The sequence below is a fragment of the Muntiacus reevesi genome, chromosome 1 (genome assembly GCF_963930625.1).
Source record: "Muntiacus reevesi chromosome 1, mMunRee1.1, whole genome shotgun sequence".
Classification (NCBI taxonomy): Eukaryota; Metazoa; Chordata; class Mammalia; order Artiodactyla; family Cervidae; genus Muntiacus; species Muntiacus reevesi.
In genome coordinates, this window is record NC_089249.1 from 236634185 (window position 1) to 236659903 (window position 25719).

At 38.2% G+C, this 25719-nt stretch overlaps 1 protein-coding gene across 1 annotated transcript in view; it reads right to left on the bottom strand.

Moving 5' to 3' along the window:
- JAKMIP2 (janus kinase and microtubule interacting protein 2) overlaps positions 1 to 22485 on the bottom strand; it is a 194118-nt gene extending 171633 nt beyond the window's left edge. The window contains exon 1 of the mRNA XM_065935713.1: positions 22298 to 22485. The gene's annotated coding sequence lies outside the window, so the exon portion shown is untranslated. The remainder of the gene's footprint in view (positions 1 to 22297) is intronic.
- Between the last annotated feature and the right edge of the window lie 3234 nt (positions 22486 to 25719).

Below are 25719 nucleotides of genomic sequence, written 5' to 3' on the forward strand. Positions count from 1 at the left end.
GTTTCCAATTTTTTAGTAGTACAAATCATAACGATGATAAATAATAAGGTGATTTTTATTCAATCATTCTTCCCCTAGAATATAATCCTAATAGCATAATTTCTAGGTCAAACAGTCTGCCATTTTAAGGTTTTCAGTATGAATTGCCAAGCTGTTTTCTGGAAACAACTTCTTTTCTTTCAAACTTCTGCCAGTAGACAATGAGAATGAAAGCACAGCCATTTTAAAGAACAATATATATGTGTAATATTCTCTTGACTGTCTATGATATGGAATGTGTGACCCTAGACTACAACAGTTTCAGTCCCATCTGAATCTGGAGAGAACTTCATGAGAAAGACAAAGAGTCAGAAGAGCCTGGATTGATGCATTCAAAGAGCTTCCTTTAGCATCTCTGTGGGTGCTATTTTAAGTTACTCTTCTTAGTTCTATACATTGCATTGAGAAGATAAAACCCAGGCCTCGCTGACAAACAGAACCACAGTGGGACAAAAAGAGTGCAGGCACATATTAATTTGGGGAAGGCTCTGAGGCTGTCTTTTCTAGCTTCCTGTAAGTTAACACACTTGAAAAGGAGCCTTTTCCTACTCAGCATTCTCTCTGCAAATATTCCCTTCTGCTGTCTCCTGCAGAGGTCAGGTTACTACAGGCTTTCGAATATCCTAGAGGTTCTGCAGGGAATTAAGTTCAGAATCACTGCTTCCTCTTCATTGCCTTTTGTCTCAAGTGTGCTGACTCTACTATTGGGAGAATAATTTACAGGGGAGAGGAATCTCAAACTGAAATAGAGAGAAGGTAGCTTCTTTCATGCAGGGAATAGAGCCAATCCATGTATTCATGTCTTTAATATTGTTTGTGGAATAGAGGAGGAGTTCAATGAATTAGGCACCTTGAAGTTTTTAATGTAGTTTTGGTGAATGGAAACAATATCATGGGGAACACACCAAAAGAAGAAGAAAGACTTGGCATGAATAGGGGAAGAGCATTTAAAAGCGAATCACCAAGAGTTGATATTATTTAGTGTTTCTAACATGACATTTTACCTCAGTTAAGTTAGACACACAGCAAGAATACAGAGAAGTAGAAAATTAAATAACATGATCAATTAGCTATCATGTGAAAGCGACCTGTTATCAACTAGTAAGACAATAAAGTGGAATGGAAAACCTTTAGAGACCCAGATTAAGACAGCTGGGACACTAACCAGCTGTGTGGTCTCAGGAAAGTATGCAGCCTCTTGGAGTTAAGTTTCCTTCCAGGACTTATGAGGATATTAATACCAAGTTAAGAGAAGAGTTAACAGGCTTAAGTGAGGTGACAAGCAAAATACTCAGCATAGTATACAGCATACAGAATGCACTCATAAAATAGAGGCTTCCTTCCACTTCTGGAAAATGGAGGAGGACTAATTTAAACTCTTCAAGAGCCTTTCAACACAGATATGGAGACAAAATGAGAACATTTAAACAAGGAGAACAGTTTGGTAGTAATCACAAGCATGATAGAGATTCAGACAAAGAGAGAACTAAAAGCACAGGACCACACTGCCAGTGAAAGATCCATCAAACTGTTGTGTCTTACATACTAGGTACCTGGGATGAGTAACAGAGAAGCTAACTGAGGAAAGAAGATGTTGAAAGGCAGTGGATGGGGTAGGGGATGCTCGAGCAGGCACAATAAAATGGTACAGGCACAGAATAAAATTAAGCAAAAGTGGGCTTCTCTTGTGGCTCAGACAGTAAAGAATCTGCCTGCAATGCGGGAGACCTGGGTTCAGTCCCTGGGTTGGGAAGATACCCTGGAAAATGGAATGGCTACCCCCTCCAGTATTCTTGCCTGGAGAATTCCATGAACAGAGGAGCCTGGCAGGCTACAGTCCATGAGGCCGCAAAGAGTCAGACACAACTAAGAGACTAACACTCACTTTCAAGCAAAAGTGACAAATAAAACTCTTCACTTGACCTACAGTTTATGGAAAAAGCAATTCATTCTCATAATGGATACATTAAAATATAGCTAGAATGACTAAGAAGGATTATACAATGAGTATCTACTGAATAAATACTAATAGTTAATAATGCTGGTTTGTTATCATTCATTTTGTAAATTAAGAAAAAGATCCATGAAAAAAACCCAAATGGTCATATTTCTCAAAAAAGAAATGACCCCCATTATTAATTTGCACAACTATTAGGTGATGGTATAATCACTCTGGTTTGCTTCACCTGATCTTATGACTTTCACTTCAGTATTGCAACAGCTAAAAACTGGCAGGATAGCATTGCTGGTCTTCATTTGGCTTCTCTAAATTCTATGGCTTTCATTTTCTACCTATACTTATGATTGATAATTATTTTAATTCATTTTTTTAAAGAAAGAGAACAATGAAATAATTTATCCTAGCGGTAAAAGAATATGAGATCTGTTTTTCCTTTCCTAAGACCCATCAGAAACTTTCTAAAATGTTCAGGTAGAGGCAACTTAAAAAGTCCTTTCTGGAAGAACAAAGCTAGAGGCATAACAGGTATAACCCTTGCAGACTTCAGACTGTACTATACAGCTACAATAATAGAAACAGTGTGAGACTGGCATTAAAAGAGACATATAGATCAATGGAACAGAATAGAGAGCCCAGAAATAAATCCATATATCTATGGTCAATTAATCTATAAATATACAATGGAGAAAAGACAGTCTCTTCAGAAAGTGGTGTTGGGAAAGCTAGATAGTTACATGTAAATCAATGAAGCTAGAAAACTCTCTCATATCATGTACAAAAATAAACTCAAAATGGCTTGAAGACCTAAATATAAGACATGACACCCTAAAACTCCTAGAAGAGAACACAGGCAAAATATTCTCTGACATAGATTGTAGCAATATTTTCTCAGAGCAGTCCACCAAGGCAAAAGAAATAAGAGTAAAAATAAACAAACAGGACCTAATCAAAATGGAAAGTTTTGCACAGCAAAGGAAATCATAGATAAAATGAAAAAGCAGCCTATGTAATGGGATAAATATTTACAAACAACTCATACAGCTCAACATCAAAAAAACAAACAACCCAACGCACACTTAAGAGACATTTTTCCAAAGAAGACACAGATGACTGACAGGCACATGAAGAGATGCTCAACATCACTAATTATTCAGGAAATGAAAATCAAAACTACAATGATGGTCAGAATGGCCATCATCAAAAAATCTACGAACAATAAATGCTGGAGAAGGTGTGGGGAAAAGGGAAGCCTCGTGTATTGTTGGTAGGAATGTTAACTGGTACAGCCACTATGGAGAACTGTATGGAGGTTCCTTAAAAATCTAAAAATAGAACTACTATATAACAATCCCACTCCTGGGTTTGTATCTGGAAAAGGTGAACTCCAATTCAAAAAAAGATACATCTGATTGTCTACAGAAGCAGTATTTACAATACCCAAGACATGGAGACCACCCAAGCGTCCGCTGATAGATGACTGACTTGAGAAAATATTGCATATATACACATACACACACACACACAATGGAATATTAGCCATAAAAGAGATACTGTCATTTGCGGCATCATGGCTGGACCTAGAGAATATTATCCTCAGTGAAGTAAGTAAGATAAAGGTGAATAATTATATCACTTATACCTGAAATCAAAAAAATACAAATGAATTTATATACAAAACAAAAGCATACTGAAAGACATAGAAAACAAACTTATGGTTACCAAAAGGGGAAGGCAGGGGGCAGGGATAAACTAGGAGTATCGTACTAACAGATACGAACTACTACATAGAAGAGGCTTCCCAGGTGTCAGTAGTGGCAAAGAACGCACTTGCCAATGAAGGAGATGTAAGAGATACAGATTCGATCCCTGGGTGGGGAAGATCCCTGGAAGAGGAACTGGCAACCCACTCCAGTATTCTTGCCTGGAGAATCCTGTGGACAGAGGAGCCTGGTGGGTTACAGTCCATGGGGTCTCAAAGAGTCGGACACGACTGAAGCGACTTAGCACGCACACACACGTTACTACAGCTAGGCCCTGAGCGACTGAGCATGCATACGCATATATATACACATAACTGAATCACTTGGCTGTATACCTGAAACTAACACAACATTAGAAATCAACCATATCTCAATAAGAAAAGAGAAGGTCCTGAATCTGTCACTGGAGCTTTCACATTAGGAAACTAGGAAAAGAAAAACAAATAAAACCAAAGAACACAAGCCAAAAACAAAAAAGTTATTTTTATTTGCTTCCCATTAGCCAAGCAATACGTGTTCACTGGAAAAAATCTAGGAAACCTTATCAACAAAAATTCAAAAATAAAAAATAAAATTCATTTACACTTCTACCGCCTAAATACTTTTTGCACTTTTATCTCTCTTTCATGTCTCTTTTCCTATGCATGTGTAAACATATTTTCAACATAGTGTTTTTAAATCTAGATTTTCGCTAAATACATTCTAAATATCTTTCCACATCATTAAATTTTTTTATCTGTAATGTTGTTTAAAATGTTTATAGCACATGCCTTCTGCAATGTTTTTCCTCTGTATTTTCACTATATTCCAACCAGTCAAGGCAATTTTATGCAGCTTTACTTTTTATAGTTGTATGTTATAAATTTAAATGTTATGTTAATACGCATTTTTGAGCCATCTGCAATTCTATTCCTTTTCTTAGATTTTATTTCTCCCTCTTTTTCTCCCCTTCTTACTTCATTTCACTTGTCTTCCTTTGTCTCCGTGGAGGCTAAAGGGAGAAAAAAGCCATAAATAACTGTAATCACTACCACAGGCAAATAAAAGAACTCTGGATTTCAAAAGAGAATTCCTTCATCAATTTGCAAATATGCCTACATATCTGAAGGCAAAGACCCTTCTGAACACTTAGTTATTTTTCTTTTAAGAGGAGCAACAAGAAAATAAGAGTCAATATTTTTTTTCTCTTTTCACAGTTGAAAAAATAAAAATCAAGAATGGACAGAAAAAAGAAAGAAAGAAAAAAAAAAGAATGGACAGGATGCCCGCTCATGTCATACAGCTGGTTGGTGGCTGAACAAAGACTAAACCCAGGATTTCTGAATCCCAGTTTTGTGTTTTCACACTGTGGCACACAGCCTTACCCTAAAAAAAATTACAGCTGGGATATGTCAACTTTGTATCAAGACAAAGACTGTAAGAAGAGAGTACTTTTCAAGTGAAAGAGTTCTCTGATTTTGTGAGAAATTCTACTGACCTGATATACAACAGTAAAATTGTCCCGAGAAATGGGAGGGAATGAAAAGGACAATCCCGTATCCATTCATTTGGTGTTTTTCTATCGAGCAGAGCGATGTTCATGTGTGTGTGCGTGATAGTCGCTTCAGTTGGGTCTGACTCTTCTCGACCCTATGGACTGTAGTCTGCCAGGCTCTGTCCATGGGATGCTCCAGGTAAAAATACTGGAGAGGGTTGCCATGTCCCCTTCCAGGGGATCTTCTCGACCCAGGGATCAAACCCATGTCTCTCATGTCTCCTGCATTGGCAGGCATGTTCTTTTCCACTAGCGCCATCTGGGAAGTCCCAGCTATGTTCATACTTTGATTAAAACATCACACATATGGCAAGCTGGCTTCCCCTAGGGGAACTCTAGAAAGTGACTTCCCGAATGAATAAGAGCAAATATTCTGTGGGACAGAGAATGCTCCTGCCCTTAGGGTCTGCTTCGACAGGTTCAAAATGTTGAGTGGAAAGAATCCTTGAATATAATCTAATACAGCGCCTTAAAAAACCTAGGAAACCTCTTAATAATACCTCTGTCAGTCAATCATTCACCTTGTGCTTGAACATCAGCACTCATGGAGGATACAGACTCTGGGCTGAAGCCAAGGAAAAGTCAAGTCAGTACTTTTATTCATTGGACTATCCAATTAGCCCTGCATATACCACGCTGTTCTGGAGAAGGCAATGGCAACCCACTCCAGTACTCCTGCCTGGAAAATCCCATGGACGGAGAAGCCTGGTAGGCTACAAGCCCATGGGGTTGCAAAGAGTCAGACACAACTGAGCCACTTCACTTCACTTCACGTACTATGCTGTATGTCTTTTTATTTGTATGACTTGTATTTAATGACCTTTTTACTAAACTGAAAGGCAACATCACACACACAAACATACACAGTGAAATAGAAAAATAACAAAAAGCCAATATTGTTTTATCACCTTGAGAAGCATTTATTATGACACAGGGTGGATGGAAACTATGATGGACACTCAGAGGGTCATAAACATATCACAACTGGAAGGGTCCTTCTGATAGGTAAACTAGCACAAGACTTTCCTTTCACTTAAAAAGAAATAAGGTTTAAGAGATTTGCTAGGCTTTTACAGGTCTCTGCCTCCGTGGCATTTGACTACATAGAGAGAGAGAGAGTTTACAGATTATTTAACATAGAGGTTGGAGTACTGATAATCACAGCTCAAAGAAGGAAAAACACCAAAGGCAGGTGGATCAGGATCAATACTCTCATTAAACACTCAGTTACCTTTCCCCTTCTGGATTTATGTTTTCCCTCACTTTCTCAGTGATGTTTTTCTGTATTAAATACAGAAAGAATAATCAGGAAAGAGCTCCTTGACTGTAGCTGAAATCAATGTATCTAACATGTTTTCCAATACTTACTGTGCATGTGGCCTCATTACATTCACATGCCAGGAAAGGTTCAAAGGGGAAAAAAACTGTTGGAAGTCATTTGTGATTTTTCTCTTCAGGATCTAATAGTCATTCTTACCTCAGTCTTACACTGCTTTCTAATACATCCCAAGTGATAAAGTTAGTATATTAAAATTCAGAACACAGCAAATTATTCATGCTGCAAAGTGATTGTTTATATGATTTTGTTTTGTTTTATTTTAAAAATTCATAGTCTGCACTATTCTCTGGAAAGAGGTCACTATATATAGATATTCCATGTAAAGGGGTCACCATATATATACAGTGATATTCCATGTCACTATAACATTCCTTTTGAAAAGGCAGGTTACAATGCCTCTCCTCCACTTTCAGATGAATAAATTCAATCATAAATTCAATCTTTAATCATCATGAATTTACTCATTTCCTTCATTTATGTTCCTTGACGGATGTTTCTCAGTTTTCTTGTATAGATTTTTACATGCTTGATATCCAGTTTCAAATGTTATGATAAAGGCTCTGAGTCTCTCAGCATAATTTTAGTGCCTAAATGCTTACTGCTTACTGTACCTTTGGGATTAAGTATTACTCATTTTGTATGTTCCCCACTCTCCACTCCTCCACACATATACATTAGAAGAATATATCGTAGGTGTCAGATTTATTTTTAAACATGATTTTCCTCTGGATTAAAATTATGGCAGCAAATTCAAAGAATATTCGTTTGTATTTGGTTTGAAGAGTATATTAAAGTTCTAATTCAAAATGTTCTAATACATCCCTAGTTTCTAATTATACAGGCTGACCAGATAATTTCATGAAGAGAAAACTTTAACTCTGTCTAGTAATTCACAGAAGAAATAAGATCTTAAGTTATCTTAAGACATCAATTAGATGGGTTTGGTCAGGTAGTGTTAAAGTATACGATCAAAGGTAAGCATCACTATGTGTAACACAAAGCAACAGGAAATAGTCACTAAAAAGTTGTTCACATTCTGTTTTTATTTCTTTAGTAAAGATCAAATACAGTTCAGCTAAAATAAGATTCTCTATCTACATGGCAAATGTTAAGGTATTCCTTTTTCTTTTTTTTCTTTTGGAGGCTATGTCCTTTGGTGGCTGAATAGGAAAGCCATACCATTACAACTGTTAACTCTTATTTTACTGATAAGTCTTGTTTATAGATCTATCTCCTTAACTACTTTATAAGCCTTTTGAGAATAAGAACCTGATCTTTATCCCATATACCTAGGATAAAGACAAGTACTTAGGAACCATTCAGAAAATCATCTGTTAGCTGGTTGAACATTTCTCTGTCTTAGTTTCCTCAACTACAGGCGTAAGAAGGGGTACAATAGTACCCACAGCCGAGGTGTTATATCTGCAAAGTGTTCAGAACCTCACAGGGCACACAACAGGTGCTCATTCAGTACTGCTCCCCTGCACAACTCTGGGAGGCGTCATTCACAGTGCTCCCTGGAGCTGCGCAACTCCAGACTCCCACCCTCCAAGTGTGAACTGCCATCAACAGCATCAACACTCCAGCATTATCATTATTATTAGACTAAAGAATAGAAAAATTATGCTTCATCTAAATTACAGAGGGGGCAGGAAAAGTGTAATCAGGTCCTTCATGGTGGAGGTAACTGTGTTTACTTCCTAAAGGGAAAAAGGTCGAAATTCTGAAGAATCTGTGTGCATTTATGCTCTCTTATCATATAAACCTTATTTGAGGTCTTCAGTGAAAATGAATCAGATGGTGTTAAGCTTGAAGTTTTGCCTGATTCAAGTAAACACTGTGAACTAAAACCACTGGAGGCTGATGAAAGTAAGATGATGAATATCCAAGTGAAAATTTAAAAAAAAAATTAGTTTTTAAAAAAATTAGATATTTTGGCACATATAATATTAATTATATCATGGGGTTCTCAGTTTTGTGAAAGGATCTTTTTCTCAAAACTTTAGGATGACATTCAGTGAGTATCTGTGTTTGTGTGTATATGAGTGCGTGCTTATAAAGCCAGACGACCCCAACCTCCCAGCCTTTCCTTTATGTCTCTGGCTCACCAGGGACATTGTGGTTGTCCATAGAAGCCAGTTTGGAGCCTCTGATCCAGAGAGAGCAGAACTTCTATCTTTCAGAAGCCCCACAAAGTCACTCTGGACAGTTAATTATTTGGATTTGTGGATGATTTAGAAATTTAGATGACCAAATTTTTCTTTTAAAAATATTCATCACATTTTACTAAATAAATAAGTAAATTTTATTTTAGTGAATTTGGAAATCATAAAAAAAAAAAACAAAAAAGAAATTTCTTATAAAGTTCAGTTCAGTTCAGTCGCTCGGCCATGTCTGGCTCATTGCGACTCCATGGACTGCAGCACGCCAGGCCTCCCTGTTCATCACTAACTCCCAGAGCTTACTCAAACTCATATCCATGGAGTTGGTAACACCATCCAGCCATCTCATTCTCTGTTGTCCCCTTCTCCTCCTGCCCCCAATCCCTCCCAGCATCAGGGTCTTTTCCAATGAGTCAACTCTTCGCATGAGGTGGCCAAAGTATTGGAGTTTCAGCTTCAGCATCAGTCCTTCCAATGAACACCCAGGACTGATCTCCTTTAGGATGGACTGGTTGGATCTCCTTGCAGTCCAAGGGACTCTCAAGAGTCTTCTCCAACATCATAGTTCAAAAGCATCAGCTCTTTGGCGCTCAGCTTTCTTTATAGTCCAACTGTCACATCTATACATGACTACTGGAAAGACCACAGCTTTGACTAGACGGACCTTTGTTCACAAAGTAATGTCTTTGCTTTTTAATATGCTGTCTAGATTGGTTATAACTTTTCTTCCAAGGAGCGAGTGTCTTTTACTTTGATGGCTGTAATCACCATCTGCAGTTACTAGAGTGCTAAGTTGCTTCAGTTGTGTAGTCTGACTTTTTGCAACCCTATAGGCTGTAGCCTGCCAAGCTCCTCTGTCCACAGAAGATTTCCTACGCAAGAATACTGGAGAGGGTTGCCATGCCCACGTCCAGGGGATCTTCCCAATCCAGGAATTGAACCCACACCTCTTTATGTCTCTTGCATTGGCAGGCAGATTCTTTACCACTAGCAACTCCTGGGAAGCCCCAAAGTTACTACCCAGGTTTAATTCCTGTTACTATTTTGAGTTGCACTTACAAAATAAATATATGTTTATGTAATTTTTTCTCTTTTCACAAAACTGTTATTAAATTCCATCTTTTGATTTTTGAAATCTTTTTTTCTTCTAATTTAAAAGACATATCTTACATGTTTTCCTGTCACTGAACCTTTTCCTACAACATACTGCTTAGAGAGTTTCATTACATTCAGTGGTTGGCATAAGCCACATATAGTTTATCATACATATCTCATCTATATACAGGGACTGGCAAGTCAAGGTTTCAACCTTTTTTCATCCAAACCTACTTTTGTCAAAACTCCTGCTATTCAGTACAAGCAAAAAAACTAAAACAAAAGAAGTCTTAAGTTGCATGAATTTAGAACCACGGAAATTATAACAGCACAGGAATATGCTCTTCATAGTATTAAATTCTGGGATTTGTACTGCTCAGTCCTTTTCACAATTGAGGACTTTTTCCAGAAATGAAATTCTTGTAAAACTGCTCTCTAAATCTCTTTAGAGAAAAAGAAACTTTCACAGTTTACAGAATTGTGAAAAACAGCATACAAGGTTTTCTGGGGTTTTTATTGCTTCAAAAAAGTAGAAAGGAAAACTAGAGAATATTCTTCTATTAAAACATATTTAATACTTATTTAAATATTTGTTTTAAAGAGAGAATCCCAGATTATGTTGTCAAATACACATAACTCACAAATGATCTCCTAAGAGTCATTAAAACAACAACTCCAAATGGTTTTAGGACTAGAGTTTATTCAACCCTTTGTTTTCATCCCTCACTGAGGAAACTTTGGTTATGGGGACCTTGTTCTCGAGTGTCGATTTTAACAGAGTGTTACTATCCTTACTTAGCAAGAATTGGGTCTCAATTAATATTTAACAATACTAATAAGATTAAAATATATTTGCCTTTTCTTTATTTAATTTTCAGGAGCACAATCAAGTTTTCACTACAAGAAGGAAGAGGTTTAATTTAGCTCATTAGGTAATATGACATTGGAGTCAGGAAGACTTGAGTTCAGACTCTAGTTTCATCTGTTATTAGTTAGATAATCTTAAGTATTAAATTACTTTACATCAATAAACCTTAGTTGAGGGATGAATAAAATAGGGATACTATTACCTTCTTCAAAGCATGTTGCTGTATGCAAGCAACAACTTTTGGGCAATGCTTGGCATCCAGGAAGCGTAGTAAAACAAACACAAACCAACAACGCAACAACTAACATTAAAGTCAAATGTGTTTTGAAAGAAATTTCTTAGCCGTTTTTTTTTAACCTGAATTTTTTTCATAAAGTAGATTAATGTGCCTCATAACCTCTATGTAATAAGCTAAACACTATATTTGGCTTATTGAATGAAACACTTATCTTCAGAGAAGAAAGATAGGATTGAATACTGATTCAAAACCATGCTCATCAACATGTGCGTTAACAATTCAGGCCAATTAGCTAGAAGTCACTGTGGTCATTTCACAAAAACAAAGACTTGTGCTGAAAATAGCGGTGCTATTTATGTATTCCATCTAAGTGTTACATGCACTAATATTCTATCAAATTTGGCCCCTTTTCCTTATAAAGAACAGAAGTTACTTTTGGACAGGGACCAGGGATAACAATTGGAAGTCTATGAATGCTTTCTATTTTGGGGACCTTCAATTAGGCTTTTGTGGCATTGGTGATGATGGTAATGATACACATGTGGAAATTTGTCATCCCCCATCCCTCTAAAACCCCTGCCCAAAGTTCTTTCCATATACAGATATACACCCGCTGATTATATATGAAAGGAAGGACTCAGTGAGGATAACCAAGTGACCTAAATTTCCTTAGCACCTGAGTTAGGATTTAGAGTGCAGGTCAGATCATGTCATAGTTCTTGGACTATGACTCACATTACTGATGGATCATTTGGTTGTATAGGGCCACATCTCGTAGAACAAAAGAATTCTGATGTAAGGAAATCTGGATTTGCATCTCATAGTTTCACTTAGTGGTGAGGTTATGCTGGACACAGGTAGACAATCTGAACTTTATCCTGAGGATGATTATAAATGATATAACATAAAATAATGTAACATAATATAATACAATGTAACATAATATGTACTATCTTCTCTTACTAGCTTACAAGCTTGTGAAAATTTAAAGTATGAAAAGTCCTTTGTAACTTGTAAAATAAAGTATTAAATATATATTAGTTATTGTGAAAAATGCCTTTGCTAACTAATTATGTAAGAGATAAAATAAATAATTGATGGAGTAGGGAGGAAACACTTGAAACTACAAATATCTGGTTGAAATATCACTGTGACTGCCCCCAAACCAGATCAATAGCATTAGATTTCATATAGATAGTTCATTTTTATCAAATGCTCACCTACTGGGTTAAACTCATTTCAGCTTCTATAGTAATGAAAACTGAATGCTTCTCTAAAGAACAAAAACCAGACTTAACTGGGAAATAACTAGGTGTAGTGGAATGAAAGCTGCTTCTCAAGTTGGCACAGTGGTAAAGAATCTGCCTGCCAATGCAGAGATGCAGGTTCGATTCCTGGATCAAGAAGATCCCCTGGAGAAGGAAGTGGCAACCCACTCCAGTATTTTGGCCTGAGAAATCCGATGGACAGAGAAGCCTGGCAGGCTATGGTCCATGGGGTCACAAAGAGTTGGACATGACAGAGCATCTGAACACGCACACACAATCTAGATATAGTACATAATCCTCACCTGAACTAGGAATGAGCCTTCATAGTGAAAGGGAAAGTCGCTCAGTTGTGTCCGACTCTGCGACCCTGTGGGTTGTAGCCTATCAGTCTCCTCTGTTCATGGGATTCTCCAAGCAAGACTACTGGAGTGGGTGCTGTTCCTTCTCCAGGGAATCTTCCCAACCTAGGGATTGAACCCAGGTCTCCTGCAGGCAGATTGCAGGCATATGCTTTACCATACTGTGGGACAAACCAATCACAAAATGTCTACCAAACCTTAGTGGAATTAATGACCAAAAGATAATAAGCTCTAAACAAAAAGAACAAAGAATGTCCTCATCATCTCCTTATACAAAGGGACTGTAATTCACCAGGCTCCTCTGTCCATGGGATTCTCCAGGCCAGAATACTGGAGAGGGTTGCCATGCCTTCCTCCAGGGGATCTTCCCAACGCAGGTATCAAACCCAGGTCTCCTGCATTGCAGGTAGATTCTTTGCCATCTGAGCCACCAGGAAAGCCCCAAAATACTGGAGTGGGTAGCCTATCCCTTCTCCAGGGGATCTTCCCATCTCAGGAATAGAACCAGGATCCCCTGCATTGCAGGCGGATTCTTTACCATCTGAGCTACCAGGGAAGCCCATAATAAATACATAATAGGTACTCAAAGAATTTAGTTCTTTTCTGGATAATTTTGAAAGTAAGTTGTAAAAGTAAGTTTTCTTTTTATACTTGTTATAGCCTGACTATTTTAGATATTTTTGTTATTAAGAGGGTCAAAACTATTCCATTTGTTGCTGGAATAAACTGGTTTACTTGAATTATAAAGGAAACTCGATAACGACAGATGTTCTTCTAAAGAACAGAATTGAGTCAGCATCAAGTCTGAAAAAAAACTCAGATTGACCCAAGGGAAAGGGCTCTTTTGCAAAATGACTATCTCCTAAACAAATGCTTTTCTACTATTTCATCAGCTATTCTCTGTCATAAAGATCCTCTTGTTAGGAAAACAACATTTGAGGACATCAAGAATGTGGCTAGCGATGGCACTACGTGAACCAAGAATGGATCAATGCCACTTACATTACAGTTGACTATACAGCCAAAGATCAATGTTTCAAAGCAAGTGGATTATATAAAATAAATTTGGACAGTTAATGCTTTCAAACCATACAAATGTCTGTGGAAGTACAGTAAGCAAATGGCCAGTGACTAGCAGACCACCCTACCTGCCTCCTGAGACATGTGTATGCAGGTCAAGAAGCAACAGTTAGAATTGGACATGGAACAACAGACTGGTTCCAAATTGGGAAAGGAGTGCATCAAGGCTGTATATTGTCATCCTGCTTCTTTAACTTGTATGCAGAGTACATCATGTGAAATGCCGGACTGGATGAAGCACAAGCTGGAATCAAGATTGCCGGGAGAAATATCAAGAACCTCAGATATGAAGATGACACCACCTTTATGGCAGAATGTGAAGAAAAACTAAAGAGCCTCTTGATGAAAGTGAAAGAGGTGAGTGAAAAAGCCAGCTTAAAACTCAACATTCAAAAAACAAAGATTAATGCATCTGGTCCGATCACTTCATGGCAAATAGATGGGTAAACAATGACAGACTTTATTTTTGGGGGCTCCAAAATCACTGCAAATGGTGACTGCAGCCATGAAATTAAAAGACACTTGCTCCTTGGAAGAAAAACTATGACCAACCTAGATATTAAAAAGCAGAGACATTACTTTGCTGATAAAGGTCTGTATAGTCAAAGCTTTGGTTTTTCCAGTAGTCATATATGGATGTGAAAGTCAAACCATAAAGAAAGCTGTGCACTGAAGAATTGATGCTTTTGAACTGTGATGTTGGAGAAGACATTTGAGAGTCCCTTGGACTGCAAGAAGATCCAACTAGTTAATCCTAAAGGAAATCAATCCTGAATATTCAAAGAAAGGACTGATGCTGAAGCTGAGGCTCCAATACTTTGGCCACCGGATGCAAAGAGTCAACTCATTGGAAAAGACCCTGATGCTGGGAAAGATAGAAGGCAGGAGAAGGGGGTGACAGAGGATGAGATGGTTGGATGGCATCACCACCTCCACGGACATGAGTATGAGCAAGCTCTGGGAATTGGTAACGAACAGGTAAGCCTGGTGTGCTGCAGTCCATGGGGTTGCAAAGAGTCAGACATGACTGAGTGACTGAACTGAGCTGAGCTAGAAATATTAATCTTGTCTCTTTACTACCATCAAGCGGTCTTGGCTAAGTCATTTAGGTTTGATTTCAAAAACTGCAAATAGAGTGAAAAATATAAAATATAAAATCATACACCATACTTAAAAAAGATTGGACACTGGCTTCTCTGGTGGCTCCGTCGTAAAGTACCTGCCTGCCAATGTAGGAGACATAAGTTCCACCCCTGGTCGGGTAAGATCCCACGTGGGACGGAACAGCTAAGCTAGCGCACCACAACCATCAGTAGCCCGTGCTACGGAGCCCACATGCTACAATTAAGCACACGAGCCCTAGAGCCTGTCTTCCACAGGAGAAGCCACCACAGTGAGAAGCCTGCTCACTGCAACTAGAGAGTAGCCCCTACTCTTCATAACTAGAAAAAAATGTCCCCCTGGCAAAGACCTTGCACACCAAAAAAAAAACAAAAACAAAGATTGGATAATGTGTAGCTACACCTGTCCAGACAAGAGCATTCATGCGAATCAGGCATGTTTCAGGCATGTTTAAGCATGCTTTTTGAGACTTTTCAATCCATAGAATAAAAAAACCTGAAGGTTGCACAGTGGTGGAAGAATCAATTTCCCTTGTAGCAGGCTATTTTCCTCTCTTGCTTTAGAGTGTGGCATGCATCCTAAGGAGCTTCAAATGTGGACAGTCTAGCTAAGAAGAGAGCAAGATGGCTCAAATCCTCCTTCTATGTAAAATTAACTAGGGGTAAGGCGTCCTTTTTACTTCATTTTTTTTTTTTTAAGCTACGGTTTATTTTTAATGACTGCTAATTATGTCTCAGGCATCTGGCTCAAAATACTGTAAATTCTAAACTTTGTAGAAACTTTTATTAAACGAAGTGTTTTTAAAATAAAACTAAGTCATAATCCAAAGGTCTTCCTTAATACAACAAAAAAAATCATATGTTCTCTGAAATGAAAATTCCACTTTATGGTTAGCTAACAACCACTTAAATTCCTACTTTAGAGATGCAGGAGACATAGACCAACCAGTGGAATAGAAGGAATTTTTCCTCCAGGTCTAGGTAACCCGAGGGAGCAGATGATGGAGAAGACACTCCAGTAATTCCAGAGTTCCCATTTTTACAAACTGAATTATCTAAGAAATTCATGAGAAAACAACTCTGGGATCTGTAACATCTTCAAAACACCTAAGTCCCTCTCTCCGTCTCCTCAGTGCCAATTAGCAGAATTACCATCATGTGGACTCTCATGTGAATTCAGAGTGCTGGTTTTTAATATAAACTCTCCAGACGGGTTACTGTTTTATATAAAATTACCAGCTCAATGGACATGAGTTTGAGCAAGCTCCAGGAAATGGTGAAGGACAGGGAAACCTGGCATGCTGCAGTCCATAGGGTCGCAGAGAGTCTGACATGACTGAGCGACTGAGCAACTGAACTATTGTCTTTTATATAAAATTATTGTCTTGCTATTCTTTTACTGGTAGAATGACACAATACTTTAGCTTTTACAGAATGGGACTCGTTTAAAATACTCCATCTAGCTGTTTTCATTAGTGTTATTGCATTTAAAAAAACAGTTTTTGTTTTGGAAAATATACTAAAGTTAGGTATATTTGACCTGTGAATAGTTTACAGGCCTTAAATACGGGTCAGTACTTTCATGGAAGGTATCGCTCCATGAAATGTTTATTTTTGGAAGGTATCTCTCTCCATGAAATGCTGCACAAGGAAGAACCAGATAAGGGACGTGGGTGAGAAACACTTACTTGGTTTACATTTTCACTGTGGTTATGCTGGGTAGCATTTTCCAAGGGAACATTTCCAGTTTGGATCAGAGGCATAATGACAACATCACCCTCTTTTCCGAAGCACAAGCTCAGAAGGCTTTTTCAGAGTTATAACGATCTCAGCAAAATTTCCTTCTTGAAAATAACACCAAGGGACAGTCTTCTAAACAGACACTGTCAACTAAACCTAGTCACATTTGGTTTTCCATCTCTGTTTTAATTGCAGTTGACTCCAGGATTAAAGCACTGCAGTAAATGATCTTAATTTCGATGCCAAACAAAGAAAGGGAACAAAGACTTTTCCCTCATACTTAGGTTTCACTGTAGCTCTATCTTTACAACTTTGATAAATGCTACAAAGGAAGCAGAGAGGGTACGAGAGTAATAGCAGAGACTTAAGATATACTAAAGGAAACCTCTCCAAGGAGTTATTTTTTTCACCAGTTTTTAAAGAATTTTTTTGATGTGGACCAATTTTTTAAGTCTTTATTGAATTTGTTTCAATACTGCTTTTGTTTTATGTCAGGTTTTTGGCTGTGAGGTATGTGAGATCTTAGCTCCCTGATCAGAGATTGAACCCTCACCCCCTGAATTGGAAGGCTAAGTCTTAACTACTGGACCACCAGGGAAGTCCCCAAAAGTTACATTTAAAGCTCCAACCTAAAGTATAAGAAGAATCCAACCACCATTCATATTTTAAAAGGGGAAGAGCCAGAAGATTGGGCTTTCATTTAAAAACTATATATAGGTTTAAGAAAACTACAGATGTCAGAAAGATATCTGAGTTTAGTGTAAGTCATGTGATAGCTAATGTATGTTGTTTAAATGATTTTTATGAAGGATTTAAGTTGGTTACAGAGGTTAGGACTATAGGATGCCCCTACCATACTGAGGAAAAATAACACAAGTCTGGAAGAGGTTTTTGTTCTGTACTTATTGTTTATGCATGCACCTGGTGAAATTCTTAGCAATTCAAACTGGGATTTCTCTGACTTGGGCCCAAAACTTATTCTTTATCAGCAGACAAAAGAAGACCAAGATCAATTTAATATCCATTGTGAGATGCAATGGCAAGTCAGAATAACAGATCTCATATTTCCTGAAAAACAATGCTTGAAGCACAGCTGCTGTAAATGAAGTAGGAGTTACCTGTATTTAAAAGCAAAGTATGAAGACCCCCAAAATCAAGGAAAATATCTTGAGTCATCAAGATAAATGCACACAGAGATTAAAAATTTACTAGAGACATATTTCATTAACATGGAAAGATGACCACTTTAAATAAAATTTAAAAAATTATAAAACAGTGCTCAGAGTATGGCCCCATTTATGAAATTATATACCTGAGTGTGTTTATAGAAAAAAAATCTATATGCCACATATAGAAGAAATCTAGAAGGAAGTACTAACAGTAATTATTTCTTGATGGTAGATTATGGGTGATTTTCTTACACATTTCTGCATTATCTTTTTTTATTCTAACAATGAAGATATTATGTTTAAAATGTAAGAAAAGAAAGTCTTTAAAAGGACATTTAATGTAGGTGAATACTGATTTAAAGCAAAATGCCTTTAATATGATAGATCTCACTGGAACTGCAAGCTAATTAATTATAAAGGATGTTTCGCAATTGTGGAATGACAGTTCAGATGGCATATTTTGTTCTTTGGCCAGCACTGAATTACTAAACAGACAAAGTACGCCCCTACAATGTTAGCAAAGAAAGGGAGAGAGCAAATAATTAGAATATTCTGGAGAAAAGTAATTTTTGATGGCTCAGAAAAGCATAAACATGAATATCCAGAAAATATCATAAAGTTATTAAACTTAAATACATGTATTTATGATTGAAAATCATTTTAATTTTTAAGAACATGAAAGTTGAGAGATGCTTAACATAGATAGGTGGACATATAGGTAGGAGGTGTGGCTAAGTTTCTTCAAATTAATGTCTATAGGATTAATTTGGTCCTAAGCACAGAAAAGGACTTCCTTGATGGCTCAGTGGGTAAAGCCATCGCATTCCACTTGCAATGCAAGAGACACAGGAGACATGGGTTCGGTCACTGGGTCAGGAAGATCCCCTGTAGGAGGAAGATGGCAACACACTCCAGTATCCTTGCCTGAGAAATCCTGTGGACAGAGGAACCTGGTGGGCTACAGTCCATGGGGTCACAAAGAGTCAGACATGACTGAGCGACTAAGCGCACACACACAGCACAGCAAGAAATTGTTACTCCCCCCAACTTGTATGTCATTAAAAACAAAAACAAAAACAATACTCAGCCATAAAGTAAGTCCACATCAGTCCAACAAAGTTCTAATTTTTTCCCAGACAAATGCTTCTATGCCTTATGAAATTACCCTTTTTTCTTTTTTTTGGCTGATGTCTAAAGAATGCACTTAATCTATCTGGAAATCCAATGTGACCAAAGAACATACCATGGCCTCTGAAATAGTCAAATAAAATGAGTTACATTTAATGCAGATTTTATTATATTTGACATTTTAAAATTCAAATCAGCAAGATAATTTGTTAAATTTTCTAATATGGTAGATTTGGCTTCATGAGTGTGGAATTTGGGCCCACTTAGACTGTTTACCAAACCCAAAATTGAACAAGCCTAATCTCCCAAGCCTCTTTCCACTTACGTAAAATAATTATTATGGCACTACCTTTACTGACATGATAGAATTTGGGGGGGTATAAGATGACAGATAAAGAATGTAAAATGACTTTAAGAATTATAAAAGAGTATATTAAGAAAAGGTGTAATGATGGTGTTAATTATAGCTATATCATTTTCATCATTGACTATTTAATGCGTGTACAGTTTATATACCCCCTAAGGAAATTCTATATTGCTAGAATATGCAAATTGTGCTAGTCATATAAGAGCTCTACAAACAGTTGTTTTTCAATTAATTAATTCATCATGTTTGGAAAAACATTTTCACGTGGTAAGAAATTAGTCGGGATGTGCAAACACAGGGAATTATAACTGACCTCTCAGAGTAACACTCAAGTATACACCTAGTTTACTTATTCCAGTAAAAACCAACTGAGTGATTTATGTTAAAACTTTCAAGATAAAATTTTGTTTTCTTTTAGGTACCAACACTATGAAAAACATTGTAATAATTTTTCTATGAACCCATGAGAAATGTAGAAAACAGTTTTGACTCTCCAGATATTTTCTAAGTACCCCAATGGAACTTGAAGTATGTAGGCAAAACTGAAATATGCTCTGAGGTCACTTGAAGAAACAGGAATATCCTATCCCGAAATAAGAAATTAGATAATATGTGTTTTATCCCACATAAAGCGCTTTATGAAAGTTTAAATACCAGTCAAGATATTTAACATTACAACAAGAATGGAATTTTCAAGACAGTATTTGAGAAAAAGGTAATTAACTTTGCTTGCTAAATAAACAGCACATTTAAATAAAAACATGTATATATCTTCCATATATTTTGTATTATATGACATCAAATTGACTCTTGAATTATTTTATATCTAGACCCCACTAAACTAAAAATAGTTCACTTTTCTGTGTCCCTCAGCAAAGGTCATATAATCATCCAAGTTTGTAGGATCAAAATCTACACATGTGTTCCCGTGAGGTCTGACCACACAGCTGAAACACTGCTGACAGTTGCATGTCCATGACTTAGAGTGATTTGCTTCTGCTCAAACTGTGCCAACTTCACCTATAAAACCACATCCCAATGAAAATTCGAAACAAAGGAAATAAAACAATGCCCAAGATAACTGTTTTCATTGCATGAAACAGGGTCAACTACAACATATCTTAATTTTTTTTAAAGCTTACTGAAATTTTCTTACAAGTCAAAAGTTATCAATAAAGATTCAGGATGCAACGTGTTATACAATTTTTGTTATGACATACAAGTCCAGCACCTCTTTTGCTGCTCTACTTTACGTAGTTGTGATAAGGCCCACAGTAGCATGACTTGATGGAGGTGTGAATCTATATATGACATGCCATGAGCATATTAAATCCATTCTTCCCATTAAGTTGCTGAAGAGCCTTCCACTATATAAAAGAAACAGGACATTTATTCCCAGAGAAATTAAATTATAAACCTGATTCAAATGCATGTAAAAATTGTAAATAAAGGCGAGCAGTGTGTAAAATAAAATGCAGGATTAAAACAAGTGTTTTTTTACATTGTAAAAAATGTTTGCACTGACGATGATATTGTTAGAGAAGAGGGAGGTGGATAAAAAATAGTCCACATGCTAAATGTAATGTTACTAATACAGTTTTACTTGCAAGGATTTTTCTGGCTTTAATTCAACAAAATCCATTATCCTGGGTGGTAATGGAGCCTCGTGCCCTACTCATCTCAGGCATCTTTAGTATCCTGAGCTGCCTTAAAGCTGTGATACAGTAAAATGTCAAGCAGATCCCACTAAGCATTTGTAAACTACAATAGCCCCCCATTTTGCCTACAAATCACACGCTCTCAAGCTGAGCTTTGCTCATTCGCTTGTTTCATTCGTTGTACAAGCAGGCTAATTTGGAAATGGCTAGTTTACTTGGGAACACCTAGATGTTCAAAACAATCCCACTTTCTTACTTGACCACCCAAAGAAGTAGAACCATAATACAACACTTGAGGGAACTGTAAAATGGTGCCTGGATACTGAAGGAATGAACAGTAAATAGCAGCACCAGTAAATAAAATGAATGCATTTCGCCTTCCAGCTCATCTGTGCTTCCTGGGACACAACACGCAAACATGAAAGGGTTGGGGTAGAATGTCAAGAAAACTGATGTCTTTCAGCATTCACTTGGCAAGATGCTAGACACAAAATAATACCACAAGCCACCTCCCTTTCCCATCAGTGTAAATTCGGGGCTCTCAAATCACCCCCCACAAACCCCAATTAAAAATAAAGGAAAAAGGCAGGCTATAACACAGATTGTCCTAAGTGGTCACAATGAAACTAAGGGACAATAACAAGAATAAATCTTGCATTAATCCAAATGAAGTCAGTGAATAATAACACAAACCAGAAGCATAGTCTCAAAAATAAGCAATTATCCCCAAGCATGCAAGGGCATTTAAAACCCATAAAAATCATTGCAAAGCACACTCTGCATATAAATATGTTTCATAAATGCTAAGTAACATGTGTATAGATGATATGCATATCCACAGGGCATCCATTTGTGTGATCACAATCAAATCTGTATACTAAAAATTATACTCTATCTGGCAAATGGTTTCTCTACATCAGAATATGAAATAAAAGGCTAAATTCTGGGGCTACCTTTTCTTAGCAATGAAGGAAATAAGCACAATCACCTTATAATTGGGCCTGCAAGTTTAGGAGGCACCAAATGTGTTTTTGAAGGAAGGCCCGACCCTATATGTGAGAGCTGCAAATGAAATGATTCCTTTCAATAACATCTATTTCTTGGGAGCTCTTTTTCCACCCCCTGATTCTGTTGCCAAGCGTGGAAGGAAAGGAACCAAATGGCTCAGTCTGCATTCTGAGCCAGTTCAAGATAAAATCAGAACACCATATATACATGTTTTTCTAAACACAAGCAGATGCCTCTTACTTCTCTCTCCCTGGCAATCTTCCTCTCTCCCAGCCCCATCACTGTCTCCACATCTTCCTCCCCATCTCTGAGGGAGTCATTGTTCAATGCAGGCCACAAATGCATACACAGGTCATTTAATAGCCAGCTAAATCAAGAAGCTAACCTCGCTCCCTGCTACTTACCATGCTGAGATCCGGAGAAGCTGTTGAAAGGAAGGAGAGATGCAAACTGAATCCATTTTCCTTGAGACCGAGTCGGATGCAGCCTCCGAACCCAACATCAGCAGCGGCTGCCGGGATTTCTTCCCCTCCCTCTCCGGTTGGCGACGGTGCTAATAGGAACCACCCTTCCAAGCCCTCACTGGAGTATCAGCAGTCGAAGCGGCAGAAGCAGCAGCATCACCACTTGGCCTCCTCCCTCTCGGAGGATGGGGTGAGCTCAGAAGCAGCCAGGAACTTGCAGCAGACACCTCCTCTGGCTCCTCCTCTCCTGCCCCCTCCTCCGAAACCCCACCCCTGCTGCGGTAGAGGCTGCCTGCCCTGGCAGCTGCCGGTTGTCATGGCAACCACCAATGGCAAGCGACCAGGCTAAGGGGGAGGGGAGATGGGCGAAGGGAGCTGCGGGGGCTGGAGGGGAGTGAATTCGTGCTGCTGGCCTCCGGGATGCTCTTGGTCTCTCCTACCCTGGACTTCAGGTCTTTAAAATTGGGGCAAGGGTGTATAGCCATGGGAAGAGAATAATTTAAATTGAATTGAAATCTAGACTGGATCATACAAGACAGCTTAACTGTTTTTTTCGTTTTCTATGGTTTTCCAATAAATGTTATTAAATTTGCCGTTGAATAAATAATAGCAAATATGGAGAAAGTTATATTATGTAATAGGAGATTATTATCACTCCAAATACACTTGTCTTTTATAGCATCTTTTACTGAAAGGCACTCAAGGTTGTTAACAAGGAAAATGAGTGACTGGAATTTGCAATTTGTAAGAGTCTGATTCTTTGTCACTGCTCTCTGCTTATTCCTCTCAGGTGAGTCACTGGTCTTACTGTTTTTCCAGCTCCCTCTCATAAGAGGAACTGGATCTGTTTGGCATCCCCTGTGGCAAAGGAAGTAAGAACAGAGGAAACAGAAATTCCTTGAGCAACCAGTGCTGTCAGACAGTGGATATTCCAAACCCTTATAGTGTCAGACTCCTGAAGTGTTCCCATTTCCTGCAGGAAATTCCATGCTATTTCTAGGATGCCCTTTTGGAGGTCCCAAGCCAGCTGGTGGTCTGGGTGGTCGGTTGGTAGAAAGGATGTGAAAGCAGCAGTGTTGTGTTCTAGATGAATTCTGTTTCTAACTGTAAATTATAAATGACACTAGTATTTATCTCAGGCAGTAGTTGTAAAGATCGAATGAGATAATGCACTAAAAGCCCTTGGCGTGTAGTAAGCATACAATAAATGTTTACTCTTATTACTATTATTAGTAGTGGTGGTAGAATTTTGTAGCCACTCCTTGATCCAAGAGGTTGAAGGAATAGCATGGCAATTTCAGAATGGGAAAATATTAAGGCGAGAAAACAATGTACGATAGCTGTGATGTTGATGTTGATGGTTATGGTGACAACAACGATGGCAAAAACAGTAAGGCTCTGAGAGATTAAAAGTTCTCTAAAACATGACAATTTAGGATGTTGTAAGTCTTAAAAGAGTTAAATAAATTTCCCAAATCCACATGGCTAATACACAGCAGAGCCAGAATTAAAACTCTGACACTTCTATCACTAGCATTTGCTCTTCCAACCATTACATTTTCTGCCACTCCTCCATGGAATAGAGATACTCTTTTAAAAAATTTTAAATTATTTTTATTTTTTGGCCATGCTAGATCTTGGTTGCTATGTAGGTTTTTCTCTAGTTGTGGCGGGTAGGGGCTACTCTCTAGTTGGGAAGCACGGGCTTCTCATTGCTGTGGCTTCTCTTGTTGTGGAACATAGGCTCTAGGGTGCCAGGCTTTATTCAGTAGTTGCAGCACGCGGACTCAGTAGTTGTAGCTCCCAGGCCCTAGAGCACAGATTCAATAGTTGTGGTACACAGGCTTTGTTGCTGCATGGCATGTGGGATCTTCCCTGATCAGGGATCAAACCCATGTCTCCTGCATTGGCAAGCGGATTCTTTACCACTGAGCTACCAGGGAAACCCTGGAGATATCCTTTGTTCTTAACCCATAGGGTTATTTACAGATTCACATAGGATTAGTACCAATTTCAGCCAGACAATCTGGGCTTGACTGACTTTGATATAATTTGGAACATGTTAATTAACTTCCCTGAACCTATGTTTCTTCACCTGTGAGATGGAAGTCATCATAGAACCTTATCATGGGAATCAAATAGGGTGATGCATGTGGAGCATTAGCACATGTCTAGCAGCAGCAGCAGCACATAATAAATGTTCAATAAATGTTAATTATGATTATTTGTTACTCATTCTTAAGTAATTAATGTTAAAATAGGAGAGGACTTTTTCCTGCTTGGGTTCACACTAAATGTAAGGGCCTTATTCTAACAAAACTTGAAGATAATTAGGTGGTTGCCGAAAAGGTTGCAACTCATCCTTAATACTTGGCGTTGCCTTCCCCTCGAGGGAATGCCGGCATCCTGCTCCAGTCACACAGTCTACACACACTTGAACATCAGCATCACGTAGGTATAGTTGTGTAGCATAAAATAATGGGTTGTTATAGTCTAGCTTTTGTATTCTTCTCTGTATTTTGTCTGCTATCTCCACAGAAATGATCCTGTAAGTAAGCAGAGAAAAACCTGCAGACTGTAGAAGCTCAGATGTGTTTAGGTGATGAAATTCTCCCCATAGGCTTTGTGAGGAAGTATTTCATCTTGAGTATCAAGAGCTGACTTGGGTGTGGTGAGTGACTCTAGATTTCTCTCTTCCGATCAACACAGAGTCAATTGAAGGAGAAAAGTGTTTGGTGTTCCCTATTTAAATAAGTCCATAATTTAACGACTCAAGCAGTTTTTGTTTAGTTGTGTCCAACTCTTGAGAACCCTTGGACTGTAGCCCACCAGGCTCCTCTGTCCATGGTTTTCCCAGGCCAGAATACTGGAGTGAGTTGGCATTTCATTCTCCGGGGGAACCTTCCCAAACCAGAGATGGAATACACATGTACTGCATTGGCAAGTGGATTCTTTCCCACCGAGACAGCAGGGAAGCCCACTCAGATAGTATTCTTCCCTTTTTCTCTTTTGCCATATCCATGCTACACTGTCACTGTTAGGGGAAGCGCACTGACTGAAACCGCCCACCCTGGCCAGGCACCATGGTAACCATTCGCATGAGTTGTTTTATGACAGGAGATCCTGATAAGGAATACGGAACTAATAAGCCACCACCAACCGGAAGAGTTCGGGAAAGGTCAAAAGGAGAATCCCTCTCGATAGCATCCATCTTGGCTGAGTGATGCCTCCGCCACCTGGAAAGACTCTGAATTAGAATGATTGGTCAAAGACCACCGGAAACTAATCCCATCACCATAAAACTCAAGACTTCGAGCCACGTGGCAGAGCAATTCTCCTGGGTTCCCTTACCCTACCGCTCT